Here is a 23,639-nt window from a genome sequence, read left to right on the forward strand (position 1 = left end):
CAGCCATGCTAATAAACAGCAATAGTTTGAAAGTGGGAGATACTTATCAAAGTGATGGACTTTCCCTAACCTGTTTCAACTTGAGTTCACCTGAGGACCAAACTCCTGGAAATTCAAGCACAAGAAAGTCTTATCTCATCTAAAAATGCTTTGGCGGCATGGTGGCGCAGTGGTTAGCACTGGGACTGCGGTGCTGACGACCTGGGTTCAAATGCTGTCCCTGGGTCACTGTGCGTGTGGAGTTTGCACATTCTCCCCGTGTCTGCGTGGGTTTCACCCCCACAACCCAAAGATATGCTGGTTAGGTGGATTGGCCGTGCTAAATTGCCCCTTAATTGGAAATAAATAAATAAATAATTGGGTACTCTAAATTTAAAAAAAAAGCACTGCTGCCTCACGGCGCTAAGGACCCGGGTTCAATCCCGGCTCCCGGTCAACGTCCTGTGGAATTTGTACATTCTCCCCATGTCTGCATGGGTCTCACCCTCACAAACTAAAGATGTGCAAGGTTGGTAGATTGGTCACGCTAAATTGCCCCTTAACTAAAATAAAATAATTGGGTACTCTAAATTCCTAAAAATAAATAAACTACAGGTTTGCCACAAAAGAGACTGGGCCAAAAATTGCCGTTGTTTTTTCCCCCACCTGTGCCTAGTTGCTGTGTAATGGTGTGGGTGAGTCAAGTGAGTGTGCCGTTGCATTATCAAATATCTGGGAAAAATGTGTTATCATATATAACCTTTCTTATTTTTGTTGATATATATTTTTAAGAGTTTTATCATTTTTACCAATAACCCAATAATTGTTCAAAACACAACTGGTGCAGTACAGAACAATTATTTCTGCAAACAGAACAGAGAAGGACAGGATCATTTCAAAACAACGGTCCTTAGTGCCTCGATTTATACAATGGATCCATCAGAAAATGGGAAGGAAAGAGGATAAGGCCATACAAATATGATAGAGTGACATATCAAGACTTTTATTTATAGCAAGATCAAGGTTAGCAATATGGCTCATGGGAAACCTTGCAGGAACAGGCCAGACAAAGTGGAGCCTATGATTTAAAATAGGGGTCCAATATTTTACGGAATGTATCAGACTTAGAATGGAGCACAGACATCAGGAATTTAAAAAAATATATTTTTATTCTCCTTTTTCACATTTCCATCAAATTTACAACAACAAATAATTAACAATAACAACAAATACAATAGCAATCCCCGGCCAACAGTATCCTTGTCCCACCCACCCTCAAGCAGCTCCCAACATTTTGAAAACAAAACACCAATAAAAAAGAATCATCAATAACTTCTACATTCCAAACCTCCCCCACTTAATGTTCGATGTCATCCAATTCTTGAAAATGTATGATGAACAAGGCCCCTGAGTTGTAAAATCCTTCCATCTTCCCCCTCACCTCGAACTTTACTTTCCCGAGCATTAAGAACTCTAGCAGATCCCCCCACCATGCCAAGGCATAGGACGGAGAAGACGACCTCCAGCCCAACAGAATCCGCCTTCAGGCGATCAACAAAGCGAAGGATAAGGCATCTGCCTCCGCACCCGCTTCCAACCCGGCCGATCGGACACCCGAATACGGCGTCTAGGGGACCTGATGCGAGTCTCACCTGCACCACCTTTGAGATTACCCTAAAGACCTCCCTCCTGTATCCCTCTAGTTTTAGGCAGGACCAAAACATATGAATGTGATTTGCGGGCCCCACTTCACAGTGTTCACAAACATCCTCCACCCGCTCAAAAAGTCAGCTCATCCTCTCCCTTGTGAGGTGCGCCCTATACACCACCTTCAACTGTATCAACCCCAACCTCGCGCACAAAGTTGACGCATTCACCCTCCGTAGCACCTCACACCACAACACCTCCTCTATGCCCTCCCCAACTCTTCCTCCCACTTTGCATTAATCTCATCCAGTGATACCTTACCTTCTCCCAGAATAACTACATAAAATTACCCCCTTCTCCAATCCCCCCGCCGTCAATATCTCTTACAACAGTGTGGGGGCTGTGCCATCAGAAAGCTCTGTGCTTTCCCTAGTAGCCCGGCAAAGGATTTTGCTACAGTGGAAGGACGCGAGGCCCCAAGCGTGGAGACCTGGATCAATGACATGGCGGGCTTCATTAAGCTTGAGAAGGTTAAATTCGCCCTGAGAGGATCGGTGCAAGGGTTCTTTAAACGGTAGCAACCTTTCCTCGACTTTCTGGCTCAACGATAGGGTACTGGGACAGTAGCAGCAGCAACCCGGGGGGGGGGGGGGGGGACGTTGATTATGTTGGCTTATTTTATTTAAATTTGATTTATTTAATTTTAATTTATGGTTAAGTTCTCTTGTTGGGGGGTGGGGCGGAGTGTGATACATATGATGTTACGGTATAGGGGGAATTGTGGGTGTTATGGGGCTGTTAGTTGCATATTACTGCTTGTTGCTATACTTGTTATATTTTTATATATTTCCTGTAAAAAATTCCAATAAAAATTATTAAAAAAAAAAAGAAAGCTCTGTGCTTCCTTCCTGGCAAAATTTCGGACCTGCATATACCTAAACATCTCCCTGTGCCCCAACCCGTATTTCTCCCCCAGCTCCTCCAACTTTGCAAACCAGCCTCCCAGAAATAAATCCTTTAACCCCCTAACTCTTAGGTGCTTATGCAGTTACATTGTAAATCTTATGTTGCCCTATTATGTATTTTCTTTTATTCCCTTTTCTTCCCATGTACTTAATGATCTGTTGAGCTGCTCGCAGAAAAATACTTTTTACTGTACCTCAGTACACGTGACAATAAACAAATCCAATCCAACTCCCCTCTCCTCCCATCTCTGAAAATTCCCACCCACGTCCCTGATTCAAATCTATGGGGTGGGATTCTCCAATAATGGGGCTATGTCCCCAGGCCAGCATCAAAACGCGGGCACTTCACTCTGAACTTTCCTTAAGAACAGCTCTAGTTGCAGATACAGGGCCCTGCACTTCTGGTCGGGAGTCCACGCATGTGCACAGGCGGCCACCTTTTGCGACATGGCGGACTCAGGCCACGGAGCGGCACCAGGAATGTAGGTCCCCTCGAGATTGCACGCGCCCGCGGATCGATGCCGCCCGATCGCATGCTTGGCTGTCTGTGAGGCCCACCCGGTGAATCATCCCCCCCCCCCCCCCCCCCCCCCCCGCTGCCACCATGCCGTTGGGAACTTGGCCAGTGGTCCTCGGAGAATTGCCATGAGGGCCTCTGTCAATGGCCCCCTACCCCTGCCATATAAACCGCACACGCGTGATTCGCATCAACGCCCATTCTCTGCCCCCACGCTGATCGGCGCGGAAGATCGGAGAATCCCACCCATGATTCCCTCGAATCGGCATTTCCCTTGACCCTGCCCATAACATAAACTGCTAGCGCAATTGGCTCCAGATCTTGAGCAACGCCACTACCACCGGACCCCCTGAGTATTTCACTGGGGCCATTGGGAACGGCGCTGTTCCCAACACCCTCAACCCCGACCCCCTGCATAGACTCTCCTCCATTCTAACCCACTGGGAATACCCAGCCCCGCACCTTCTCAGCATTCGCCGCCCAGTAATAATACAATAAATTTGGGACGCCCAGCCTCCTGACTGCTGTCCTCTCTACAACAGCACCTTCTTAATCCTAGCCACCTTACTTCTCCAAATAAACGAGGTAATTATCTTTTCTACATTCTTAAAAAACACCTTTGATAAAAAGATCGATAGGCACTGAAAAATGAACAAAAACCGCGGCAATACATTCATCTTAATTGCGTGCACCGGCCTGCCAGCAATTGCGGAAGTCAATCCCATCTTGCCAAATCCGCTTTCACTTCCCCACCAAATTAGTAATGTTACATCTACGGAACCCCCCTGAATCACATGCGACCTGCACCCCCAGGTATCTAAAGTGGATGACCGCCCTACGGAATGGCAGTCCTATCCTCCTCCCCCAACCTCGGATATTCCAAACCATTCAGGAATTCTTCCATTCCCCGATCCTCCCTAGGTGGTCCTGACCTATACAATCTCTCATAGAATGCCTCAAAAACCATATCAGTTAGGGGCGGCGCATGGCGCAGTGGTGAGCTCTGGGTCACTGTCCATGTGGGGTTATCACATTCTCCCCCGTGTCTGCGTGGGTTTCACCCCCACAACCCAAAAGATGTGCAGGTTAGGTAGATTGGCCACGCTAAATTGCCCCTTAATTGGAAAAAGTAAATAAATAATTGGGTACTCTGAATTAATTTTTAAAGACATATTAATCTCGTCCGGAGCAACCAGCAGCTTCCCTGTCCCATCCCGAACCTGAACAATTTTCTTTGCCGCTACCTCCCTCCGAAGTTGGCCTGCCAGCATGCGCCCCACCCTCTCTCTATACCCATACCACTCCCCTTGCTCGCCTCAATTGGCACATCGCCTTCTTTGTGGTTACCGGTCAAAACTCGCCTGCAACTCCTTCCCTTTTCCAACAGTGTTGGATCCACATCCTCTCCATACCTCCTATCCACTGCCAACATCTCATCTGTTAACCTTTGCCGCTCCACCTATTCCTCCTTATCCACCTTTGCCTTAAACGATATCACCTCCCCCCTCGCCACTGCCTTCAAAGCTTCCCATACCATCGCCTGTGAGACCTCACCCGTACAATTAAACCGCACATATTCCTCAATCACTTTGCCAATCTTATCGCAAAACCCTCGGTCCTCCAACAGCCCCGCATCCAATCTCGACCCCAGTCTCTGCACTATTCTCTTCTCCAACACCATGTCCACCCAGTGTGGTGCATGGTCCGACATTGCAGTCGTCGAATATTCCGACCCCTTGATCCCAGTCAACAGCGACTTCCCCACCATAAAAAAATCTATCGTGAACAGGCCTCATGAACCAAAGAGAAAAAAGAATACTCCCTCTCCCCCAGGTGCAAAAACCTCCAAGGGTCCTCCCATTTCCACCATTAGCCCAGCCAAAGCCTTCGCTGCCCCCTGACTGGGTAAGCGATCACGGTGGTGACCTGTCCAATTTTGGCTCCTGCACCAACTTCCAGTCTCCGCCCACTATCAATTCATGTGAATCCAAGTCGGGGATGGCCACACACACCTTCTTTACAAACCCTGCATTATCCAAGTTGGAACTATACACGCTTACCAAAGCCACCAACTACCCCTCCAATACCCCTGTCATTATTACATATCTACCTCCCTGATCTGCCACAACTTTCTCCATTTGGAACCTCACTCTTTTATTCACCAGGACTGCAACTCCTGCGCCCTACTATCAAAACCCGAGTGAAACACCAGGCTGACTCAGCTCTTTCTAAGCCTTATCTGATCCTTCACCCTCAAGTGAGTGTCCTGCAGCATCACCACATCCGCTTTCAAACTTTTCAAGTGTGCAAGCACCCTCGACCTCTTCACTGGGCCTCCCAACCCCCTCATGTTCCACGTAACTATCCTAACAGGGGTTCTCTTCCACCACCCCACCCCCCCCCCCCCCCCCCCCCCCGCTTATCCACCATCATCATAACTTCGGGCCCTTCCTACTGGGCCTGACCTGTCCCTATCTATTGTTGACATTGAACCCCATCCCACCCTTCCAGAATCCCTCCCCCCCCCCCCCCCCCATTTCTCACCTCCTAAGCACAATGAAACCTGCTCACCAGGCTCCAATGTCCGCAGTCCCCTCCCCCCACAAATCCTCCATTCACTAGCCGACTTAAGTTAGCTAGTGCGGGGGCCCCTGCTCGGGCCTTTCCTCCCCTCCTGCCCAGTCCCGGCAAAAACAATCAAACATACACTTTTCATAAAAAACCGTCGCTACAAAGAACATCAACAAAAAGCTTTAACCTCTATAAAAGCATACACAGAACAGTAAAGCACTTTACAGGCCCTTCAGCCCACAATGTTGTGCCAACCATTTATCTTTATCTAAGGTCAACCTCACCTACACCCCTTCAATTTACTGCTGTCCATGTGCCTGTCCAAGAGTCACTTAAATGTCCCTAATGACTGACTCCACCACCTCTGCTGGCAGTGCATTCCACACACCCACCACTCTCTGTGTAAAGGACCTATCTCTGACATCTCTCCTATACCTTCCTCCAATCACCTTAAAACTATGTTCCCTCGTGACAGCCATTTCCACCCTTGGGAAAAGTCTCTGGCTATCCACTCAATCCATGCCTCTCATCGCCTTGTACACCTCTATCAAGTCACCTCTCTGCCTTCTTCACTCCAGCCCTAGCTCCCTCAACCGTTCTTCATAAGACCCACCCTCCAGTCCAGGCAGCATCCGGGTAAATCTCCTCTGCACCCTCTCCAAAGCATCCACATCCTTCCTATAATGAGGCAACCAGAACTGGACACAATATTCCAAGTGTGGTCTAACCAGAGTTTTATAAAGCTGCAGCAAAACCTTGCGGCTCTTAAACTCAATCCCCCTGTTAATGAAAGCCAACACACCACATGCTTTCTTAACAACCCTATCAACCTGGGTGGCAACTTTGAGGGATCTATGTATGTGGACCCCAAGATCCCTCTGCTTTTAACCCTGTATTCAGCATTCAAATTCGACCTTCCAAAATGAATCACTTCACATTTATCCAGGTTGAACTCCATCTGCCACTTCTCAGCCCAGCTCTGCATCATGTCAATGCCCTGTTGTAACCTGCAACAACCCTCAAAACTATCTGCAACTCCACCAACCTTCGTGTCATCGGCAAACTTACTAACTCACCCTTCCACTTCTTCGTCCAAGTCATTTATAAAAACCACAAAGAACAGAGGTCGCAGAACAGTCACCTGCGGCACATATTAAAACCAACTTTATTACTGACGCAAGTGTTAAAATATCTTTAACTTCACACAAGAAATAGCTTACAATTACCAGTTAAGCAGTCCTTGACAACGAAAAGGGACACCTTAACCTCGAACCGTCATCTGTATCTCCACTCACTCAGCACCCACCTCAGGTCAGAATCCCAATTTCGAATACTGTTAGCCAACCCAGGCTTACTTGCTCATGATAGGGAGATATTAGGAACTCGGGTCCAGAAATGGGGTCCAAGGTGTAGCTGGGAATTTTGGGGCTTAAACAGACTGCGGGAAAAGACTGCTCACAGCAGAGTCGGAGGGACATGCCTACAGCCCAAGCTACCATGTCCCGTTCAGATTTAGCCTCGTTCGTGGGAAAACACAGGATGACCCAGTCTAGCTAGCATGATCCACTCGAAGGAAGAACATTATTCAAAGCTAAATATATACATTCTCCCACTCTTTACTTCCGCCCCAAGCATCCTGCCTTTATAAGTGCCTCCGCCACCTCCACCGTCTCAAAATAAAAGTCTCTAATGTTGTAGGCCATCCTTAGCTTTGCTGGATATACCGCTCCAAACCGCACTCCACTGTCGTACAATGCCGACTTCACTCGACCGAAAGCCGCTCGCCGCTTAGCAAGTTCCAACGTCAAGTCCTGATAAATACGAAGCAGCCCACTGTACCTCCCGCTTCTTCTTTGCCCAGTTCAATACCCTCTCCTTTATGTGATATCTGTGAAAATATGCCTTTGGCGGTTCATTTAACTTAGGCTTAGGCCTCAGCGAATGATGAGCTCGGTCCAATTCATACCGAGAGGATTCTTCTCCCTCCCCATCAGTTCCGCCAACATCTTGACAAAGTACTCTGTTGGCCTCGGGCCCTTCACCCCCTCAGACAGGCCCATAAACCTCAAATTTTGTCTTCTCGAGTGGTTCTCCATATTCTCCAGCTTTGCTCGCAGCCCCTTATTGGCCTCGACCACCCACTGCAGCTCATCTCTCATCGAGGTGAGCTGATTGCAGTGCCGCAACATGGTCTCCACCGCTCCCTTCATCTTCTCACTCTGTTCTCTCACCTCGGCCGTGCCTTTGCAACAGCTACCTTCAGTGGGGTAATTGCCTCCTCTACCAACGCCTTCACTGCCACCGCCATCTCCTCTCTCATCACGTCCAAATGTTTTGTGAACTGCTTTTTGAGCTCTACAGATACCACTTCAGCCATCTTCTCTGCTGTAAGCAGTGCGGCCCCACCCAGCGGCCTAGTCTCCACCACCTTGTCAGCCCTGGGCTGATCCTCACGCTCGACAGCGAGCTCTCACTCTCTCCCTTCCTTGCTGCTGTTCTCCTTTGGTTTTTGAACATGTTCACCTTCTTTACAGCTTCTTAATCATTCATGAATTGCCCCAGGACCGGGTATTCAAAATTCCCAAAAGGTAAAGAAAATTACGCCTCAAGCAGGAGCCACCAACGTGTGCCAACCTCGCTAAATGCCACCTTCAGCTGCCTCGTGTTCTGGGCTTAACACCGCCACTTCCGACTGCCTCATACTCTGGACCCAGCCCCGCCACTCCGACTGCCTCATACTCTGGACCCAGCCCCGCCACTCCGACTGCCTCATACTCTGGACCCAGCCCCGCCACTCCGACTGCCTCATACTCTGGACCCAGCCCCGCCACTCCGACTGCCTCATACTCTGGACCCAGCCCCGCCACTCCGACTGCCTCATACTCTGGACCCAGCCCCGCCACTCCGACTGCCTCATACTCTGGACCCAGCCCCGCCACTCCGACTGCCTCATACTCTGGACCCAGCCCCGCCACTCCGACTGCCTCATACTCTGGACCCAGCCCCGCCACTCCGACTGCCTCATACTCTGGACCCAGACCCGCCACTCCGACTGCCTCATACTCTGGACCCAGACCCGCCACTCCGACTGCCTCATACTCTGGACCCAGACCCGCCACTCCGACTGCCTCATACTCTGGACCTAGCCCCGCCACTCCGACTGCCTCATACTCTGGACCCAGCCCCGCCACTCCAACTGCCTCATACTCTGGACCCAGCCCCGCCACTCCGACTGCCTCATACTCTGGACCCAGACCCGCCACTCTGACTGCCTCATAATCTGGATCAAGCCCCGCTGCTCTGACTGCCTTCTATTCTGGACCCACCTCCGCAGTTTCGGCTACCTTGTCCTCCGGACCCACCTCCGCAGTTTCGGCTACCTTGTCCTCCGGACCCACATCCGCAGTTTCGGCTACCTTGTCCTCCAGACCTGTGGTGGTATGATTAGCATAGCTGCCTGCCATTGGTGCAGAACACCGGCTTACCATTGGTCCTGGTCGGTCATGTGCCTCTCGACCGGTTGGTTGAGACCAGTCATGTGACGGCTCCCCGATTGGTCGAGAGGCTGAGTTAACCCCGCCTCCAGGGCGGGGTATAACTACCCAGTACTCCCGGCGGTCGTCCATATATTGTAATCGACTGCAGGGCTAACATCTAGCTGATTAAAGCCATACTTTTGTCCAGCAACTCGTCTCGCGTTCAATTGATGGTACATCAATTTAATCAGCTAGAAATTTGAAGATGGAGCTCCGGATCAAGCCCGAATGCCTCCGCATCAGCCCGCAAACTCAGAACGCATCGGAAATCTTCAAAAATTGGCTGGCGTGTTTCGATGGCTACCTGCCGACCGCAAGCAGCCTCCCCCAACATGGCACAGAAGCTTCATATTCTCCATTCCAGCGTGGGCATGGCGGCCTACGCGATGATAGGGGAAGAAAAAGAGTACAACGCGGCCATGGATAAGCTGAAAGGACAGTTTCTTAAGCCGGTAAACCGAGTGTTCGCCCGACATCTGCTGGCTACCAGACAACAGTCCCCGGTGAGTCCTGAGACGATTTTTACCAGGCCCTCGCTGTCCTGGGGAGGAATTGCGCCTGCCTCCAGGTTTCAGCCACTGAGCACATGGAACTTTTGATTAGAGATGCTTACGTGGCTGGGATGCAGTCCGCCGCTATCCGCCAGCGGATGCTGGAAAAAGACGACCTCAGCCTAACTGAGGCACAGACTCTCTCCACCTCACTGGAGGTTGCCGACTTAAACACCCGCGCCTACGTCCCCAGCCACACTGCAGCACCCTGGGCCTCCTGGCTCGCTTCCCCACCGCCATCCGCTGCGCCCGACCCCCCTCAGGCCTGCGCCGCGGGACGCACTGACGAGTCTGTGGGTTCGCCAAACACCCCCGCCCGCGCTGCCCGGCCCGTTCCACCCTTTGTAAGAGCTGCGGGATGAAGGGCCATTTTTCATCGGTCTGCCAGGCCAAATCGGTCGCTGCTGTGCCGCGCAGCGACCGGGGATCTCCTCCTCCGGTCCCTTGCGGGCCCTTCCAGCGCACCGCGCCAATCTCTTACCCCCCCCCCCCCCCCCCCCCCCCCCCCCCCCCGCCCCCGGGTCCCTGCGCTCGGCCTGCACGCCTCTCCTCCTCCTCCGGGCCCTTGCGGGCCCTTCCAGCGTACCGCGCCAATCTCTCCCCGCCCCCGGGCCCCTGCGCTCGGCCTGCGTGCCTCTCCTCCTCCTCCGGGCCCTTGCGGGCCCTTCTAGCGCACCGCGCCAATCTCTCCCTCCCCTGGCCCTTGTGCCCGGCCTGCGCGCCTCTCTGCCCCCGCTCTCAGCCGCTCCGATCAGCCCGCTGGCACCGCTAACCCCGCCCCCAGCAACAACGAGGGTCCTGCGGGCGCCGCCATCTTGGGCCCCGGACGCCACGTGCGGGTCCTGGGCACCGCCATCTTGGGGCCCCGACTCCACGTGCGGGTCCTGGGTGCCGCCATCTTGGGGCCCCGACTCCACATGTGGATCCTGGGCGCCGCCATCCTGGACTGGCACACAAGGTCCTGCCAGCACCTACTCGGCCGACGACGACTACGACGATGGATCTTCTCCACGGCTCGCGGCCATTCAGCTCGACCAGTCACGTCCACGCACGCACGCCAAGACGACGACGCTAATCCACCTCAACGGGCACGAGATGGGCTGCCTGCAGGACTCTGGGAGCACGGAAAGCTTCGTACACTCTGACACGGTAAGACGCTGCGCGCTCCCTGTCCACCCTGTAAAACACAAAATCGGGTTAGCCTCAGGTTCGCACTCCGTCCGCATCACCGGGTGCTGCATCGCGGACCTCACGGTCCAAGGGAAGGTCTTTAAAAATTATAAACTCCTTATCCTCCCCGAACTTTGCGCACCGACTCTCCTAGGACTGGACTTCCAGTGCAACCTGCAGAGCTTGACCTTCCAATTCGGCGGCCCTATACCCCCCCTCACTGTCTGCAGCCTCGCGTCCCTCAAAGTGGACCCCCCTCCTTGTTTGCTAATCTCACTCCCGATTGCAAACCCGTCGCGACCCGGAGCAGACGGTACAGCGCCCAGGACCGGACCTTCATCAGGTCCGAGGTCCAGAGGTTGCTGAAGGAAGGGGTCATCGAGGCCAGCAACAGTCCCTGGGGAGCCCAAGTGCTGGTGGTCCGGACTGGGGAGAAAAGCCAGATGGTCATCGACTACAGCCAGACCATCAACCGCTTTACGCAACTGGACGCGTATCCTCTCCCCCATATTTCCGCCATGGTAAACGAGATTGCGAAATATAAAGTCTTCTCCACGGTGGACCTCAAGTCCGCTTATCACCAGCTCCCCATCTGCGCGAGTGACCGCAAGTACACTGCGTTCAAGGCAGATGGGCGCCTCTACCACTTCCTCAGGGTTCCATTCGGTGTCACAAATGGGGTCTCGGTCTTCCAACGGGAGATGGACCGAATGGTCGACAAGTACGGATTATGGGCTACCTTCCCGTACCTCGATAATGTCACCATCTGCGGCCACGACCAGCAGGACCATGACATCAACCTCCGAAAATGCCTCCAAACTGCAAAACTCCTTAACCTAACTTACAATAAGGATAAGTGCGTGTTTAGCACCGACCGTCTAGCCATCCTCGGCTACGTAGTGCGTAACGGAGTGATAGGCCCCGACCCCGAATGCATGCGCCCCCTGATGGAACTCCCTCTCCCCAATACCCTCAAATCCCTTAAATGCTGCCTGGGTTTCTTCGCTTACTACGCCCATTGGGTTCCCAATTACACCGACAAGGCCCGTCCCCTCATTCAGTCCACGACCTTCCTGCCGTCGTCAGAGGCCTGCCAGGCCTTTATCCGCATCAAAGCGGACATCGCAAAGTCCACGATGTGCGCCATCGATGAGTCCCTCCCCTTCCAGGTCGAGAGCGACGCATCAGAAGTAGCTCTGGCGGCTACCCTGAACCAAGCGGGTAGACCCGTGGCCGCCTTCTCCAGAACCCTCCAGGCTTCCGAACTCCGCCACGCCACAGTGGAAAAGGAAGCTTTGCGACATTGGAGGCACTATTTGGCCGGCAGGATGTTTACCCTCCTCACAGACCAACAGTCAGTGGCCTTCATGTTCGATAATGCACAGAGGGGCAAGATTAAGAACGACAAGATCTTGCGGTGGCGGATCGAGTTGTCCACGTACAACTACGATATCTTGTATCGTCCTGGGAAGCTCAATGAGCCTCCTGATGCCCTGTCCCGCGGTACCTGCGCTAGCGCGCAGATAGACCGCCTCCGCTCCCTCCACGCGGACCTCTGCCATCCAGTGGTGACCCGCTTCTATCATTTCATAAAGACCCGCAACCTGCCCTACTCCATCGAGGAAGTCAGGACAGTAACCTGTGACTGCCACATCTGCGCAGAGTGCAAACCGCACTTCTACTGCCCCGAGCGCGCGCATCTGATCAAAGCATCCCGCCCCTTCGAACGTCTCGGCATTGACTTCAAGGGGCCCCTTCCCTCTAGCAACCGCAACATTTACTTCCTGACGGTGATCGATGAATACTCCCGCTTCCCCTTCGCCATTCCCTGCCCCGAAATGACCACATCGACCGTCATTAAGGCCCTCCTCTCCATCTTCTCCCTGTTCAGCTACCCCGCGTACATACATAGCGATCGAGGGTCCTCCTTTATGAGCGACGAGCTGCGTCAATTCCTGCTCAACAGGGGCATTGCCTCTAGCAGGACGACCAGCTATAACCCCCGGGGTAACGGACAGGTCGAGCGGGAGAATGGTACCATCTGGAAGACCATACTACTGGCCCTCCGGTTCAGAGATCTCCCTATTTCCCGATGGCAAGAGGTTATCCCCGATGCCCTACATTCTATCCGCTCCCTCCTCTGTACCACAACAAATCAGACACCTCATGAACGCCTTCTTGTTTTCCCCAGGAAGTCGTCCTCCGGATCCCCTCTCCCGACGTGGCTCGCCGCCCCCGGACCCATCTTGCTCCGGAAGCATGTGCGGGTGCACAAGTCCGACCCGTTGGTGGAACAAGTCCAGTTACTCCACGCTAACCCGCAGTATGCGTACATGGAGTACCCCGACGGTCGGCAGGACACGGTCTCCCTCCGGGAACTGGCGCCTGCCGGCGTGCGGCCCTCCCCCCCCCTTCACCACAGACCCCTCCCCTGTTCTTTTTCCCCCAGCGCCCCACCCAGGCCACCCCTCCCCCATCCATGGCGTCTCCACCACCAGCCCGGGTTACGGAGACAGTTCAAGGACCATCGCTCCCGGAGTCCAGGACATCAGCTGATCCACCACCATCGGCTGAACCAACGTCACCAACTCCACTGCGGCGGTCTGCCAGGACATCACGAGCATCGAAAAGGCTGATCGAGTCCATTTAACTTTCAACACCACCATGGACCTTGTGTGGACACTATATACTGTTGTTAAATGTCTGGGACAGTGGGAAGCCAAGGATACATTTTTTTTTCCTTCTCTCATTACTACTCATACCATCAGTTCCCCCACCACCCCCCCCCCCCAGCTCTCGTTGACACCCCCCCCCCCGGCTTCTTTCTCCGCAAGGGGTGAATGTGGTGGTATGATTAGCATAGCTGCCTGCCATTGGTGCAGAACACCGGCTTACCATTGGCCCTGGTTGGTCATGTGCCTCTCGACCGGTTGGTTGAGACCAGTCATGTAACGGCTCCCCGATTGTTCGAGAGGCTGAGTTAACCCCGCCCTGGCGGGGTATAAATACCCGGTACTCCCGGCGGTCGTCCATATACTGTAATCGACCGCAGGGCTAACATCTAGCTGATTAAAGCCATACTTTTGTCCAGCAACTCTTCTCACGTTCAATTGATTGTACATCAGGACCCAACTCCGCAGTTTCAGCTACCTCAGGCTCTGGACCCAGCCCCGCAGTTTTGGCTACCTCGTGTTCTGACCCAACTCTGCAGTTTCTGCTACCTTGTGCTCTAGGCCCAGCACCACTTTGGTTGCTTCAAGCACTGATTTCAGTCCCATTGCTCCAGCCGCTTCACGCCCTGCCCTCAGTCCTGCCCCATTATTTTCTCCATTATTTTTCAAAACTTTTATATTAGATCCATAAAATTCTTCCAGCTGTCAACTGGACACCTGGCTTAACAGATGAATATAGAACCGTAATATTTCATTCAGCTCATTATGTATATGGTGGAAAAGTGATGCCTCCATCGAGACCGTGGGGAATCATCTATAGGACAAGATTTTAAAACCAGAATAATCTATAAAACAAGGGTTTAACACCTGAATGATCTATAGGACAAGGTTTTAACAGCTGAATAATCTATAGAACAAGATTTTAACATCGGAATAATCTATAGGACAAGGTTTTAACAGCTGAATAATCTATAGAACAAGATTTTAACATCGGAATAATCTATAGGACAAGATTTTAACTCCTGAATAATCTATAGGACAAGATTGTAATACCTGAATAGTCTATAGGACATGATTTTAACACCCGAGTAATCTATAGGACAAGATTAACACCGGAAGCCAATCCATTTCATGAATTAAAATCTGGTACGGATCACAATTTACCGATCAGAGAACAAACCCATTAACTGGGTCACTGCAACATAGACAGCCCAAGGCTCACGCCAGATAAATCAATGTTGTTATTACTTTATATTGAAGTGAGACTGATGGCTCTGTATTTTCCCCTGCCTACTTTGTTATTTATTTCCGAGTACAGGCAACATATTAGCTCATTTCAAATGCCGCCCATTCCAGATTGACTGTCAGTCACAGTGTCTGAGTGGCAGTGAATGCTGTGCTGTAAGTGGGGATGCTGGCTGTTTATTGGAGACTGGGTCTGAGCATCACCGGAATGTGACAGTGATGTTGGAGGGGTGGCTGTCTCCTTGCTTGTCCCTGTGTGTGTCCTGGGTCAGTGAGGCAGGACTGTCACTCCGGCGGGTGAGTAACCAGCCACCGACAACCTTTCCACTGAGCGACTCCGATAGCGGCCTCGGGCACAGTCTCCGTCCCCACGCAGGTATCCTGGAGCCGGGACCCCCGACCCGGGACAATCGGGTCGAAGTGGGCGGAAATCCCTGCGGAATTAAGGTATTTATTCGCAACAGCGTTGGGGTCCGTGCACCTATTCCAGCATCGTTCAGTCAACAGGAGCTGCTCATTCCTGATGTCTCCTTCGTGTCGTTTAAATCGGCAGTGGGTTGAGTTCAAGAGCAGGCAGATTTCAGTATTCAATAACTTTGTTTGCTTCGGGTTTGAAGTGTTTTGGTCTCTTAGTGACCTCTAGGTTCTAAAGTCTATTTTTGTTCATCGTTTTGGATCAATTTTCTAAGAATTAATAGAATTTAAGAAGTTCGAATCAGCGGATATATTCGTTACTTTGTGTGTGTTTCGAAGATCCTCAAGTGTGAGTGCAATAGGACTTCAGTCTGCGGGATGCGTCATGTCAGAAGAGCCTAGGTGGGACTAGCAGGGATTTTGCTCCTACAAGCTGGGGACATTAACCACTCTTGTGGCGGTTGATCGTTAACAGGAAATATTATTTTAAGAATAAAGTATATTTTTGAAATGTACTTCTTTATAGGAGACATGTTTAGATAAAGGATCTGGATCGGCGCAGGCTGGGAGGGCAGAAGGGCCTGTTCCTGTGCTGTAATTTTCTTTGTTCTTTGTAACGAAGTGCAGTACCGATCAACGTCTTTGCAATAAAGTGCTACTCGCCATTACAGGTTGCCGAATATTCTCTGGTGCATAAAGTCTAGTGTTTCGCCCGGGTTCCAGCCCCTCGGGGTTACTATTGTAAGAGGATCTTGGGCAGTGGCCTTTATCCATTCAGCCTTGGTTCACCCTCTCTGACACATTCGTTTGCCAGCTCTTTCCACCCAAAGAACAGCAAGTTTCAAGTGGACCAAGGAGCATCTTTCACTGGGTCGACGGTCCTCCAGCAGCAGTTGATGTTTATAATGGAGTGCATCTCTTGGGAGCAGTGTGTGAGGACTCTGCGCTCTGAAACAGAGCTGCTTGGAATGAAATCAATGAACCTCAAAAAATAGTTTATAAACGTTATTCCTTTCTCAGAGTTTCAGTCATTGTATGGAGTGAACGGGGTAAGCCCCTAATCCATCTGCTTGCTTGGTCCAAAAACCAATTCAAATTGACTCCAATTCATGGTCCCTACAAGAGAGGCACTAGATCTAAGCTGAAAAGAATAAACATCACATTCTGAGCTCGTGCTTGATCTTAGCCAACAGGAATAGTTTTATTTTTGCAAAAGTATACTTTATTCTTAAAATCACTGAAAGACATAATTAATAATTGTAAAGTACAATAATTTTCACACTTTCTCTAGAGGTCTAGATGCACTATTTAGTACCTATAAAACTTCAATTTAGGAACTATAACATTTCAATCATTTAATCCGTTTCAATATTTTCATTACAGGGAGTGCAACTCTTTTCCAACTATATACATCATTCATATTGTATTCTGTGGTGCTTCATAGTTACATATAGTTAGGGTTAAGCATGCAGTCCAAGGGGTTTTACACATTTACCAGCCCCTCTGTGAACGTTAGCCGAAGGGCCTTAACACAGTGGCCTTTCCTCATTGCACCTTGGTGGTAATTGCCCCAAGCTTGAATGCATCCTTTAGCATGTGGTCCTGACCTTGGAATCTGCCAGTCTGCAGCATATAATCGAGGAAAATTCTTTGCACTGGAAGATCAACACGTTTCGGGCAGACAAAAGATTATCTTTCACCGAGTTGATGCTCCCTCTCCATTGCGGGCAAAAACCCGGTCATCAGGTGTGTGGTATTCTTGGGGGTTGCAGTATGTGGTGCAGGTCTGGCCCGTACTCAGTGCTGCATTGCAGCAGTCAGCTGAGCCATCTTCGTGTTCATCTGGAGATCCATGATGGATCACGTCCTAAGGGACAACATGCTCAAATATCTGGATAAGGGAGGAAAAATATCTACCCAACACCACCAACCTCCTGATGACAACCTTTTGTGTGCAGCTGCATCAAGCTGTGTAGATCCTAGGTATGCAAATACCAAGTCTCACTGCGTATTGAAGTTCTATCTGTCCCTGTGTTGCAGAGGATGGTTCTGGCCATGTTGCCGCAGAATGCTCCCAAGTAGTAGGTCTCATGCAAAGATTTGTTCAGGAAAACACCTTTGATGAAAAGTGATCAAACAGTGGTCTGCACGTAACAACCTTGAGGCCCTGGGGGAAAAGGAGATTGTGGATCCTGTTGGATGGCTCCCATCATCAGTCATTTGGCAGAATGCCTCACCTAGAACTTTCAAACAAGACCGAGGTTGGCTGGTGAGAAGGACACCCCCGTCATATCCTTCATGCATACCCAAAGTCTCTGCGCCGCCGCATGCTGCCCTTGAAGCAGCTGCAGGGAGTGGGGGGAAGATACGGCCACACGCCTCCTTGTGGGATGTGCCTTTGCAAAGAGGATCTGGAGAGGTTCATCCCGAGCAGCTCTGTGATACAGGACTCTGCTCTATGGGCTGTTCCCAGGGACGCACACCAAGATAAATATCAATTGTTGTTGGGAGGATCATCAATTCGGTGAAGGTGCTCTTTGGTTTGCCAAAAGGAATCATTTAATGAAAATTTCCCACTTGCACAAAGAACAGGAGACAACTAGTCCTCGTGTTAGGTGGATTGGCCATGCTAAATTGCCCGTAGTGTCCTAAAAAGTAAGGTTAAGGGGGGGTTGTTGGGTTACGGGTATAGGGTGGATACGTGGGTTTGAGTAGAGTGATCATTGCTCGGCACAACATCGAGGGCCGAAGGGCCTGTTCTGTGCTGTACTGTTCTATGTTCTATGTAACTCCATCCCAGCAAGGAGGCAGTCACCTTAAGGAGTGGGTGGGAGAAAGGGGTAAGGGTGACAATGTTAACAATTGTTTTTGGAACATGTTATTATCAGGACCTTATAATTCTACATTCATTGTTATTTTAAATTGTTACTGAAATTACTTGACAACAATTGGTGTTGCTAATTTGAATACAATTTGCCCTGCTGTTAGGTAGTAACTCTCTTGTGCTGGGTTACCTTCCATTTACAGAACACATCATTAGGAGCTGATAACTGAGTTCACATTTTGATTGTTACTCCAGCAGATGAAGGTAAATTATGCATGTAGAAGTGATGATAGAAATGCAGACACACTCCTCGCAATGCCATACTGTTCCTTTTGAGCTGGTGTGTGTGTGTGCACATATAATAGTTGACATTAAGATACACATGGGCTGTCATAAAATCAGCTAGTCAGGACTAAAAGTAGGAGAGCTGAAATGCGTCATGTGGGCAAACATGAGACCATTTAACCCTCTATTCTGTTTGCAAATTTTCAAGGAGGTAAAGTTGGAATTCAGAAATTAGTGGGAGATGCGGGAGGAAACTGGAGCACCCGAAGGAAACCCACGCAGACACAGGGAGAACGTACAGACTCCCACAGACAGTGACCCAAGCGAGATTCGAACCTGAAACCCCGGTGCTGTGAAGCAACAGTGCTAACCACTGTGCTACCGTGCCGCCCTTTTAAGCTTTAAAGACGGTGTAATGCTGATGCAATAGCATCCTGCATTGTATGAGGATATACATAACAAAAGTTTTTTTAAAGTGTTTTGTTTTTCATGAGGAAAATGTAGATTGGACAATACAATGAAAGAAGTGTTTACAGTTATAAATATGGGACATAGACCACTGCCAGTAGTTGATGAGTCAAGAATGAAAAGGCCTTTGCAAAGATTAAATGTAAGCGATTTAGGATTTTATTCTGTGAAGCTGCGGAATGCACTCCCAGGGTTAGTGGCTATGGCAGGTGTTCATGATTAGATTGGACAGGTTAAGGAAGGAGGAAAGTAAAGGGAAAGCAGAGGGAATTATCTGTTCGAGGGAGTTGGGAGGGGGAGGGGGTGGGGGAGGTGGACTGAATGACCTATTGAATGTTTTGATTTGTATGTGGTAACAGACTGGTGTATAATCAGGATTTATCAGTTTTTGATAAGCTGGGAAACCTATTTGCAAGACCAAGACCCTGAATGCAAGACCGGACAAGATGAGAAGAGCAGATAGAATTTTATTTTCTATCCAAGAAATGGTAGCTTGGAATGATTGTGAACAAATGTTTATTGTGAACAGGTGAACATGTATGTACAGGTTTGTGCCCTAGCCTCGAACGCTATCCTGTGTGCTGCACCCATGCCAACCTAACTGATGTCTGTATGGATATCCAGGTGGTGCATCAGAGGTGGAGGCTGCCTACTGGAATTCCCATCCTCTTACCTGGTCCCCTTGGCAGCTGTCCTCTGGACTGACCAGGCCTGGATGGGCCCAGCAGCCTCTGGGGTGTCACAGGTGACGTGGTACCACCCTTTTCTGCCTGCTGCCCATTGATGGGACAAGAGGGGGAACATCACCTCCTTCCCCGGGGTGCCTAATGGCCCCCGGGCTGCTCTCTGGGATGGGGGTGAAGCCGGAGTGAGCTCCCGGTTCTTCCCCGCTACCTCGTGCTGCCAGTCCGGGAGGCCTGCTCTTGTCTCAACCAGGGTCTCATTGGCTGCGACCATGGAGCATAGGGACTGTGCCACACCCCTCTTTGGAGCTAGTCAATGCTGTCTACGCCCGCAACCATGACCTGTTGTGACTGGGCCAAGTTCTGGAGCGCCGCTGCAATGTCCAGTTAGCCCTGATACATAGCTGCCTCCGATAGGGCACTCCTGTCCTGTGCCTCAGCCACCGCCCATGCAGAGTGCCCTGGACTTGGACACCCTGACCCATGGCTGATATCTTCGCCCCCCCCCCCCCCCCCCCCCCCCCCCCAAGCCTCCATCGTGGACGCCATCCATATAAGTGTTGGCCTGGGAGACACACATGGTCCTACAACTGAAACAACGCTCCATCTAGTCCCTGGCTCTGTGTCTGCATCTCGAGCATCGATGGCACCACCGTTTCCAGAAGCCCGAGACCCGTCTGGAAGGCAGCTAGTGCCTGGGGTCGGCCCACCCTTTGACTGTGCCAAATCGGGAGTTCCTACCTCACCTGATGTACCGCTGCATCTGTGTGGTATAGTGCCCCAGGAGCCCCTTCACTAATTTGCCCAACCGAGGTGACTGTGTCTCTGGGATGGTGGAGGGGGTTGGTGACAGCTGTTACGGAAAGTTGATGTCGGCCTTGAACTGGCGTTTAGGGGCTCGCGTTGCTGTCCGGTGCTGCCTCAACACTCAACGTCTTCTGGGGTTGTGGCCGTGGGTGACACCAGAAGGGCCCACCTCATCGCCAGGTGATCCTGCAAGACACAAGACATGACACATGGTTGGCTCCGGGGGGCGGTGGAGGAGGGTTGTGTGGTTGTACCATGTGTACCATAGGGACACTGCAACTCAGTGGAGGCTCACTTGGTTCCCCACTGCCAACACCTACCGCGGCGACTGCATTCTCTCCATGCTCAGCAACCAGGTCCAGTGCCCGCAGCTCCGTGTGAGGGACTACAGGTCCGGCTGTAACTACAGGTCCAATCTTCTCTCCCTGCATTTGCATCACCTTCTCCTGGGAGCAGGAGGAGACAGTAAAGGCACAGTCCGAGGCAGTCAGACGCGGGCTGCACATGGGGTGGGCAGCAGGTGGACCTTGTGAACAGGTCACCCGGCCATGGCGGGAGGTGTAGGTTCTGGCACCTGGCGCAGAGTGGGGCACGAGCAGACTGCCAGCATGTGTGGTTCAGTCCCGTCTCCCTCTGGGTGGTGGGGGGGGGGGCGTTATGGGTGCGTGGGATGGGCATTGGAGCCAGGGTCATGGCACTAGCTACTCATCCTGGTCGCCCTGATGTTGTGCCGCATTTTCCGGCACTGCTGGACGGTCCTGGCGGAGGGGCCCACGGTGCTCCAGCCTCTTCCACCTGTTTGCGGTGGCGGGTGGCAGCCTCCCTCCACCCCGGAGAACAGGGTACCCCGCCTTTCCTCCACAGTCATCCAGCGGAGTCTCAAGTTCCGCATCAGTGAACCCAGGCCCTGTTCTTCGGGTTGCCATCTTGTTGGCTGGAATGAGTGTGTTTGTGTGTGGGGGTGGATGCTTGTACGCAGCTTCAGCTTGTCAGCCTCTTAAGTGCCAGTCCAGTCCCTGGCGAATCGGACACATTTTTCATTGGAATTGCTCTAGTACCACATGGCACCGGTGCCGGTGCTAGCCCATAACGGATCCTGAATTGATCCAGGTCCTGCGCTGCTTCCATGGCTGTAGAGCACTAGTGATTCAGTCCCAGTGTCAGCACTTCATGTCTGAAACAGAGAATCTGGACCATTATTATTCATCTCAACTACTCCATGGTATTGTGTTCTATGTTCTAAATACTCACCAGGTAAATAATTTCCAGAATTCATTATTGGATTTATTAATGCCCATATTATATTTATGGACTTCTTTTGGATTCTTCTCTATCACTCAAGCTCCTTCATCATTTTAAAGAGCTTTTATTAGGTCAGCTCTCAGCCTTCTCTTTTCTGAAGAGCTCCAGCCTGCACAGTTCTTCACATTTGAAAGAAATGGGACAATAAATTATATTACCCTGAATTTCTAGCAGATGTTTTCTCAAAGAAAATCTTCGACTAAAGGAGTTGGTCGGCACTATTAGATTGTGTGAATTACACCTAATACCTTGAAAGGCGTCATTGAAAATTCAAACCATGAGACTGTAGATGTGTTTCCAGCAGCTGCCTGAAGAAGCAACTCCTTCATTTGATCACAACCCAGAGAAGCATCCAGAGGTTAATTATAAATACAAAGGGAAGTAAATCAATGAATCCACCTCTCGTGTAATGAATTTCATAGGATCATCAAAAAATACAACATAGAAGGAGACCATTTGGCCCATCATACCTGTGTCAGCTCTGAAAGGACCATCCAATTATTTCCACCACCCTCACTTTCTTCACAGCCCTGCTTGCACTAAAAGGCCAGAGAACTGTTGAATGAAATCATGCTGTTTGTTATTGCAGGGTAAGATTACTGACTGTGTAATTCTGTGAATTAGTTATTTGTTCAAGAGGACAAGAATTCCTCATTGAACTGTGATGTTTCTGTTTTATTTTGCTGGTTAAGGGTTACGTACTATATAACTTCACAAGGTTCCTGTTTATTCAGGCTAAGAGTTAGCAATTAATTGCCGAGTAGTTTGTTCAGTCATATGAAGATTGTTCACCGAATTATTGAGCAGAGTAATGTTGTACTCATAGACAATTTATTAAACAAAAGATGGGTTGCTAAATTTAAAGCTAATACAAATTTGTGCATAGGGACAGGTATTATTGAGGAAGCAAGGTGCTGCAGGAGGACTTGGATAGGCTAGAAGAGTGGGCAAAGAAGTGGCAGGTGGAATACACTAGGGCAATGAAGTGGCAGGTGGAATACAATGTGGAAAAGTGTGAGGTTATGCACTTTGGTCGGACGAATGGAGGCATAGCCTTTTGGAAATCAGAAGCGCAAAGGGACTTAGGAGTCCTAATTCAAGATTCTTTTGAAGTTAACGTGCAGGTTCAGTCGGCAGTTAGGAAGGCAAATGCAATGTAAGCATTCATGTTGAGAGGGCTAGAAAACAGGAGCAGGGAGGTACTTCTGAGGCTGTATAAGTCTCTGATGTGAGCGGTTTTGGGCCCCGTATCTAAGGAAGGATGTGCTGGCCTTGCAAACAGTCCAGAGGAGGTTCACAAGAATGATCCCTGGAATGAAACGCTTGTCATATGAGGAGCCGTTGAGGACTCATTGGTGTTTAGAAGGATGAGGAGGGATCTTGTTGAAATTACAGGATACTGAGAAACCGAGATAGTGGACATGGAGAGGATATTTCCACTAGTAGGAAAAAATAGAACCTGAGGGCACAGCCTCCGACTGAAGGGATGATCCTTTAAAACTGAAATGAGGAGGCATTTCTTCAGCCAGAGGGTGGTGAATCTATGGAACTCCTTGCCGCAGAAGGTTGTGGAGGCCAAGGCACTGAGTGTCTTTAAGACAGATAGATAGGTTCTTGATTAATAAGGGGATCAGGGGTTATGGGGAGAAGGCAGGAGAATGGGGATGAGAAACAGGTCAGCCACGATTGGATGGCAAAGCAGACCCGATGGCCCGAATGGCCTAATTCTGCCCCATGTCTTATGGGTTGTGCACTAGCATTTTGCCGCTGTTTACTCAGATGTGTAAGGGTCATTGTGTGATTGTATGAAGTTCTTTATTCAGCACAGAAACTTAAACCTCATGGCATTACTAATTATTCAGCAGGATAAGATTTATTTTATAGAATTTACAGTGCAGAAGGAGGCCATTCAGCCCATCGAGTCTGCACCTGCTCTTGGAAAGAGCACCCTACCCAAGGTCAACAACACCACCCTATCCCCATAACCCAGAAACCCCACCCAA

At 50.5% G+C, this 23,639-nt stretch overlaps 1 protein-coding gene across 1 annotated transcript in view; it reads left to right on the forward strand.

Annotated features, from left to right (window-relative positions):
* Positions 1 to 15,173: 15,173 nt before the first annotated feature.
* The window catches only part of ndrg4 (NDRG family member 4), a 259,801-nt gene continuing 251,335 nt past the window's right edge, over positions 15,174 to 23,639 (forward strand). The window contains exon 1 of the mRNA XM_038807026.1: positions 15,174 to 15,300. The gene's annotated coding sequence lies outside the window, so the exon portion shown is untranslated. The remainder of the gene's footprint in view (positions 15,301 to 23,639) is intronic.

Source organism: Scyliorhinus canicula, chromosome 9 (assembly GCF_902713615.1).
Source record: "Scyliorhinus canicula chromosome 9, sScyCan1.1, whole genome shotgun sequence".
NCBI lineage: Eukaryota > Metazoa > Chordata > Chondrichthyes > Carcharhiniformes > Scyliorhinidae > Scyliorhinus > Scyliorhinus canicula.